General features: G+C 38.7%; 1 long non-coding RNA gene across 2 annotated transcripts in view; it reads right to left on the reverse strand.

The window, feature by feature from the left end:
- Window positions 1-6,356: 6,356 nt before the first annotated feature.
- Window positions 6,357-8,899, reverse strand: part of LOC307019407 — a 23,901-nt gene continuing 21,358 nt past the window's right edge. The window contains exons 3-4 of one of the 2 annotated variants that reach the window (XR_013802646.1): window positions 8,383-8,438; window positions 6,357-6,404 (exon numbers count right to left, since the gene is read on the reverse strand). This is a non-coding gene — a long non-coding RNA (uncharacterized lncRNA). Of the gene's footprint in view, window positions 6,578-8,382; window positions 8,439-8,899 lie in introns of both variants that reach the window. The other variant, XR_013802647.1, reaches the window with a different exon arrangement.

The raw sequence follows: 8,899 nt of genomic DNA on the forward strand, positions 1-8,899 counted from the left end.
ACTTCCTCTAGCTAACATTAACATGTGGCCTTTCTGAGATTTAATAAAGTCACATTTCCCCTCAGGCCTATTGATTTCATTCCTTAAAACGGGCCAAACAAACACCATTTTTTGCATAGGAGCTGTTGACAAAACTCCTCTAATGTAATCTAGTAATGCAAGTATTGAAAACAATGTGTTTCCAAAATCTAAATCACTATTTTTCACTCAAGTGAGATTAGATTATACAAACACATTGTTTTAAGAATTGTCTTTTTAATGCAATAATTTGTTTTGTGCACTCACAATTATTTCCTGCTGTATCATCATCAAATGATGTCTTTTACAAAGTAATGATCTGAGATAATTATGTTCACTTAAGAAGATCACAGCTCAACCACAACATTATTAAACAGAGAATACAATTTAATTGTGTGTGGGAATTGTAAAATGTTCTAAGCAATAATAGCAAATAATAGAGCAGGTTCAATATCTGTAAACACACCAGGAGATCTTCCTGGATATCATCATAGTTTCCCCATTGTTTAGAACATAATTGTAAAAATAGTATTGAGAAAGGAAGCTTGCAAGATATAACTAACCTCTTACCAGATACCAGACCAGTGACGCTGAACACCACTAGCAGGTTTAGAAATGGTTATAAATATATAGGCTAAATTGCATACTATTGGAATTGGACCTGCAACCATAAACACAGAAAATGGTCGAACCACACACCCTTTCACAGCACTAAGGAATATACTTTAAATAGACCCTCCAGAAAAACACGGGCAAAAATCCTTGATTATGCGATTAAACATGCGGGGTTTTTATGTGATTTTATGCGGTGAAATTGCGGAAAGTTGCGAAAAAGAATAGATTTTTTTTAAATATTGGGCTGTCTTATTTATTCTCTCTCACACACAACATGCCACTAACTCTAAACCCCTTTCCTATTCAATTAAACACATTCAATGTTTATTTATTGTAAAAGCAATTGGGCTATTTTAATCTCACACACACACACACACACACACACACACACACACACACACACACACACACACACACACACACACACACACACACACACACACACACACACACACACACACACACACACACACACACACACACACACACACACACACACACACACACACACACACACACACACACACACACACACACACACACACACACACACACACACACACACACACACACACACACACACACACACACACACACACACCTCATTCTGTTTTCATTTACTCGTTCGTTATCTGACCAGCTTCAATCTTGTAGGCTACTCACTTCGTTTCTTGTAGCCCTCGAAAGGGTTTTGGAGGTTGATGCCTCGGTGAACGTGAGTTGTTTGGCTTTCTTGTCTGCAGCCGCAGAAAGCATATTTGAATGTTTGAATGAATGAAAGTGGGTCGTCACCGTCGATTTTCTTTAAGACTTATGCTCCAACACACAGTTGCACGGGGTGCAGAATAGTTTCCCCCCACTTTCGTGAAAGACATCGGGGTACTGCTTCACCCGGTCTTTAGCAGAAATGTTCGTTGTGTGAGTTCCACACGTTCACTCTACGGTGTTGTTTACCTTCTGTGACGTCACGTCATCATCGTCACTACTTCACGTCAAGACGAGTTAACTTTTTTTTTTCTCAACTTTGTGTGGAAAAATGCGGGGATTATGAGACCTTTTAAAAATCTGCGCCATTTTGCTGATTATGCGGTAAATTCTGCGATCGCAGGATCGCGTTTTTCTGGAGGGTCTATTTAAAGACGACAGAATACTTTTTCCTGGAAGACTTCAGAGCCTACAGTACATCCTTTCATGTAAGATCAAAAGTGAATCCGAACGCAATATGAGAGCTGGGTTCAAAAGGTAGAAATACAAGCTGTCACACATTCACAGCATGTTCAGTGTTTGGTTGGGTTTATCTTTCAGCATTTCGTAGTTATAAATAAAGTAACAAGTTGATTTTTTAAAAAACATTATTCAAGCAAGGGTAGAAACATCAACAGGTTGTTTATGGAAATGTATTCGCTCATAAATTATTGTTGAAGGGTAAAAGAAAGCCTTCATTCATTAAGGCGTGCATATCCAGAGGCCTGGCTGCTCATTCCTGAGCTTGTGTGAAACTATATTAAATAATAGATTAATAGAAGTTCTTCTTACGCTCCCTGTGGATATTCAGGTAGTTTTTTGCTTTTTTAATTTACTGAAGCCTCACTTCTTGCCACTAAGGACAAATAGCAATTTATCCCGTGCTTTTATCAGGGTAGGCACTGTATGCTTGCAAATTGATTTAATTCAGCTGTAAAAAAAAAAGAAAAAGAAGCTTTGATGTGTTAAAATATACTATCCTTGGGATGTTATCCTCTAATAATGCACCACTATGTATTCTTAGAAAAGTAGAAAGTAATTTCTGTTCTATTAGAGATTCATTATTGCATTGAGGACATAATGTAGAGGACACTACATGCAGGAAGAAGAGTAAAAGTACCAACCTTTTTCAATTATCCCAGCTCATTGAATCACTTCTTAGGTTGTGCATATACATAAAAAAGACAAGGGTGAAAAGGTTTGGCTCCACCACAGATATGTTTAAAGGTCCCCTATTATACTGTTTTTCATCAATATATATTACAGGTATCAGATATATACAAAACATGACTCGGAAGTGTTCGGCTCTAAACACCAAACAGATCATTGCAGCATTACCCATAATCCCCTCTGTTTCAGCCCTGTTTCAAAAGTGCTGATTCTCTGTCTGTTACTTTTGATGAAAATAAGGAGCCCCTCCCCACGCCCCTCTGAGAGAGATTTGGTTAAAAAGAACACAATGGTGCTCTAGGAGGAGATTCAGGTGATAAGGTGGAGGTTACCTTGGTTGGTGATTGGCTAATGGTTACACAAGCCAACAAATCGTTATGACATCATTAAGCCCATTTTCAGACAGGTTTTTATAGAAATGGATCAGGACAAAAAGAGAGAGATTTTTTTTCCTGAAACTTTCATAGTCTCTTTACACAGAGGGGACACATACGTTGATGTATAAAAGACATGAACAAGTGGATTTAGCATAATAGGTGACCTTTAAGTCCAATAATTAAGGACTGCTTTAATTTGAAAGATTCAACAATACATTATGCCAGTTTTTTCTTATTCCAAATACTCACAAAGTAAAGGATAATTTACTTAATCAGAGCTAGGATATCATACTAACATGCCCACATATTCAAATGTTGTTTACTTCTGCAGCTTCTACTCCTCCTACCACCTGACCACTTTATAACACATTTCTCCTCGGCTCCGATAAGCGACATTTGAACACCTGCCTGCTTTGAGCGCACCTGCGGTCCCTGATGATTGATCACGATTTTTATAGCTTCCCCTACATTTCTCAAATAATGCATTGCAGGAAGAGTAACTCAACAACAACAACAACAACAACAACAACAACAACAACAACAACAACAACCATGTCACATGTATTGAGGGAAGAGGATCAGTTATTTATGTCAAAGGGAGAGAAATCACCAGCATGATCGTTTTGAAAGAGCAACGGCAACTCATCACAGGTTTTTGTTAAAACACGAAGGAATACGAAGTGCTTTAAAGGAGACAGAGATAAATTAAAACATCTCCTAAAACACAAGAAGGATCGTACATCAGGCTTTGTAGGCTGCCTTATTCAAGAAAAAAAGATAATCTAAACTGCACCATTTTATTAGGCCCATTCATTCTCAAATAGCAGCTTCTGAGGAGTTTCATTTCTCCTAACAATGGTTGGAAAATGTCTTGGATGTCGTTTAGCTGTCATATACTGGCAGCAATCATTCAACTTAAATCCCAGATTACATTTTGAAGCAAGGTCACTTACTGTAGTCAGTGATTCATCTAAGAAGCTGCACATCATGGTATGTAACCATCAGTGTCACTTTCAGGTCCTTAACTGCACTATACAGTGTTCGGTTAGACAAAAGCCTGATCAGTAATTCAAGTTCACGATTCTGCATCTGCTTGAGTGTCTCATATCTTCTATCTCGATATCACAACAACGAGTAGTAGTGGTAAATATGTTATGAAATGACACAAAACTTTGGTTTATGAAGCAAAAGAAAACATTAGCACACTTCTGGAAATGTCTTTATAAGGAGTACACCAGAATATATTCTAGTAAGTAGAAAGATGATGTGCCCTACATACAAAGTAGAGAATATAAATGCCTGTGATACCGTGAATCAGAATTGTTTCTGGAGCTGCATGACCGACATAAAAAAGCCACGGGGGGAAAACACGTATGAATGCATGACATAATCATGCTTACATAAACATACAGTACAAGGAGATCAACCGGGAAACAGTCATCTTGTAATGTTTACACCGTCAATTAGGTCGTGCTCAGGGTTAACTATAATCTTTAAAGAGATCATTTCCTTTGAAAAAAGTAGGACTGCAAGAAGAAGCAGTACTCAGTAGCACTCTCCTAAATGCAATTCTCTTTTATTTCAGTATTCACTTTCTTTTGTGTGAGACAGAGAATCACTAATTGAGCCAGTTGCCACATATTTTCTAGCTTGGGTGCAGTAAAAGACATCATCAATGGTGGCCAAATTGGATACTGGTATTTATGGTCGCAGACAACAAATTAAACACTGCTGGTTGATATCGTAACACCAATTTCAGGCACCATTTGGAACATCTTGATTTATAAATTCAATCAAACATCGAATTGTAATAGAAATGAAATCGGAATGAATGCATTTTGGAACTCACTAATCATCTCAATAATACCCGAAATGTCTGAGATTTGACAGATGACTGACTAATGATGGATAATTATGTGTAGCACTTGAGCATAAGTAGTCTCTTATTCCACACCCCCGACAGCCTCAGTGGGCTTGTGTTATCACTCGGTTTATTAAGTTCTCCCCTTTATTACTGATTATAATAGCTGAAGGATTTCTATTCAAATTGAAAGTGTTTGAGTAACAAAGAAAAAATGTGTCATAATTAAGACATTTGAAATAAACACCTACAGTATGCAGCTCAGTAGTGAAGAAACACGTACAATTGGAGTTACACACTTGTACACTGCCACTACCGTATGTGAGCTGTCCATTAAAGTCGTATAACATCATAAAAGTAGAATGTTCACGTAGTAGCCCGCTACAAATATTTGTATTGATTAGATACAAAACCACAAGTGTCTATAAGTCTCGACTGCAAATGTCAAGGAGCAACCAAACATTTTACTTTGATATGTGTGAAAATATTCAATTTTTTTTACTTCCATTAAAAGTAATGCATATGAGTGTAACTAAGGTTAAAATATGAGAATAAACTGATGTCAAAAAGAATACATACATAGACATAAGCACACACGGGGAAGAACATATCTAACCTCATTGATAAGAACTGAAGATGTCACTATCTCCGTTAAGAAGTCATTTAGAAACCTGATTAAATTATGTCTGTCTCTTTTAGACCGCATGCTGGATTTAAACATATAACTGTTGAATTTAATGAGGATGAATGACCCGTGGATCCGACTTCGTCTCCCGCCACGATAATGGAAACAGAGGAAGAGGAGTTTGGGTGATCAAGGGAAGTGGGAGTGAGAAAGCTCTTTGAAGAAGTAAAAGAGATTTGTGTGTTGGACCATATCAAAGCCATTTGGTTTCGGCTCTCTTTTGTTCATCCACTGCTCTTTGGTATAAGATTCTTTCCCTCACCTCACCTCTGTCAGACAGAGCTGTAGGCAATTTGGTCTGACATTATACAAACCGCAAAACTGGTCTCTCCTCAGACACAAATTTACCAAATAACACCATGAAACGTTTTTTGAGAATAGAGAGGTAATCGTAAGCAAGCTATTTGAGGAGGGGAATTAAAGAATAGATGGGGACAAAAATATAATTTATTCTAAACAAACTAAATATGACAGACTGAAAGAAATGTGGGAGTGTTTTCACAGAAGCGTTCAAGCTGAAAGTACTGATCTTAGGTTGAAAATAATGCCTAAAGGTACCTTAGGGATTTATAACATAATCAAAGCCAACACTGGCTTCTATTTTCAGGAAGACATGATTCTTTTGTAGCTCAAAAGTACAGCTTCTCCGTAATGAATGCAATCTTTCTCTTTTGTGTTACTAAAATATTAAACTTTGTAACTACAACTATGTACTACAATCTGAACGGTTGTTACAGTACAGTAGGTGTGTTTACTTAGTATTTAACTACGTGTACCAACACTCACAGCTTGTAACTTGTTTATGATTAACACCTTACAGTTTATAACAGAGCAGATGTTGTTGCGGTACGAAGAAGGGAGCAGAGAAGGAGGTGGGATGTACTCAGTTGTGTCCATACATTGGGAGTGAAGAGTCTACAGATGTCGGATAAGCCTAGGAAAAAAAGGGAAAAATGCTTTTGAGGTCACTTGTGTTATTGACAGCAGCTTAAATGCAGAACGCGCTGCTTGCTGGACCACAGAGTGAATCTGATGTGTCTAACAAGTGACATGACCTCCTCAAATGTCAGGCACAGCTTGTGTCATCCAGATGTTATGCTCCAAAGTCTGTGAATGCAAATCAAAGCAATGTTTTCACAGAAAAGTCGCAGAAAAAGGCAGTTCTGTAAGGAGCAGAGGCAGAAAAGGCAAGGCTGTAATCATATTGTGAGAACGTGGGAAGTGAAGGACACAGGGTTTTCTTTTCAAGAACTTGAGTAGCAACACTAACAGGCAGAGAGGAGCTGAGAAGAGAGCCCAGATAAGCAAATCAGCAATCATCCCAGCTTCACAGTTCATTAAGACTTATTCTGTTGCACGCAGTTAAGCCAGTAATTCATTGAGGGGGACAGCTAGATCGTGCCCTTGTGGGACGGCAGTGCTGAGTGCATTTGGGACTGCAGTGAAAAAGCAAGCTCCTGTCACAACAGGGCCTGTCACGTAATGCTTCCAGGGATTACTAAATTAAAACACAACTCCATAGTGCATATTAAGTTGTTACTTGTTGGAAGTTGTTGGTATGTAAAGGAGGCTTCTTTTCTGATCCGCGAGGCTACATAGTTAATTGTGTCGTGCTGAATGATGATGAGTTCTCAATGTCAGACTGGATTTAAATATATTCAGGAATGAATTGCCTTCCTCTGGAAATTACATTTATTCAATTGTTTTATATGCAGCTAAAATGCTATTCCAAGAATGCACATGCTAAAAGTATGCCCTGTATCAACAGAGAAAGGTCATGGTTTCTGTTACACTGTATGAGACTTTCTCAAAATTTAGCCAAGACTTCATACCTTATGCTTAGGTTTGGGAACCGAAACTCGGTTCCAGATGAGAACCGATAAGAAAATGCTGGGTACCGGGTACTCATACAAAATACACAATTTTGGTTCTGCTTAACGGTTCCTAAACGTGGTAGAGTGGGTTAGACCCTGTATTCCACCGGGTCCGTCTGCGCCGCGGCGACCCGGTGGAATACAGGGGCGGACTGGCCATCTGTGTGTTCTGGAGAATCACAAATGGCCGGTCGTTAGCGGTTCGCTGACGGCCGGCTCGGTTCGCTGACGGCCGGCTCGGTTCGCTGACGGCCGGTTCCGCTCTTAATTTTTTTAAACGGCATCATGTAAGTTGCGCGGACAGGCGACAAAGGTCCACAGTTTCCCCGCAGCGAGGCTCCCCCCGTCCTCCAGTAGACAGTACACGAGCTCAGTCACTTCATAACACCAAAGATGGATCGCGGTAAACGCTCTAAAGCGAGGCTCCACTACACTAAAAAACTGAGCAGCAATGCCTGTGGCAAGTGAATACCTTGCCACAGGCATTGCTGCTCAGTTCAAATAAAGCACAGCTATTGTGTAATACTTTTGTATTGCATGCATTTTTTTTATTTGTAAAAATGTCAGTTAAAGCTTAAAAGAATAAAGATATTTTTGTTATCAAAAAGTTTGACCTCTTTCTTTTATAATCGAGACGGGGATCGATAAGAACCGGAATCGATACATTTCAGACGATACCCATCCCTACTTATGCTGAAGACTTTTCTTTTTGCCGCTGCTTATAATTGAACTATTCCCATCATACACTGCACTGTAACTTGTATTCATGTACCTGTGTTATTCATGTTTTATTATCTTTGCTTTTGAAAGTTTCTTATGTCTTTCCGCTGCACTATTTCCTAATTCTCTTAATGTCTTTCATTTTTGTAAAGCATTTTGAATTGCCTTGTGTTTAAAGGTGCTGTACACATAAACGTGCTTAATCAAGTGCTTCCACAAATAAGAAACAACCGGTTAGCATGGCGCTTGTCAGGAAAACATAGAGGTTGTTTGAAGCAAGGGTTTTTCTGATGAGGACAGTCTCTGGAAATTGCTCACCTTTATAATTTGTTGCAGGGTTCATGTACGTTTCAAACATCCACCATCATCATGTTCTGTAATTGAAAAGAGGCAAGGAGGCGGGTGATTAGGATATGAGTCACAGCAACCATTAAACTTTATTTCATATATTTTAAAAGAGACAGTTGATTTAAATCAGTCTCTTAGTGTTTTTTAGGATGTATTTATGTAAATGACTCTCTGCTTGTCGTATGATACATTGGCAGAGCATACACTTCAAATAGAGCAGCCAGCAGTATAGCTTGGAGTCCAGATGCACACACCATGCCCATGCCATATTTCAATATGCAAATACTGGAAATGCTGTTGCTGCTGTGCTCTACACAAGATAACTAACTGGCTGTTTGCCTGAGCAAGAAGAGAGGGAGTTACATAAGGCTCGAGAGGACTCTGATTTTTAAATTACAGATGTCTAATGTATAATCTTTGGCATCACATTAGCAGTCTCTGTTTTTTAAAGTAGGACCGGACAATCCAATTTAACGTGGGTTATTTT

Source organism: Notothenia rossii (genome assembly GCF_949606895.1).
Source record: "Notothenia rossii genome assembly, chromosome: 9".
In the NCBI taxonomy this organism is placed as follows: domain Eukaryota; kingdom Metazoa; phylum Chordata; class Actinopteri; order Perciformes; family Nototheniidae; genus Notothenia; species Notothenia rossii.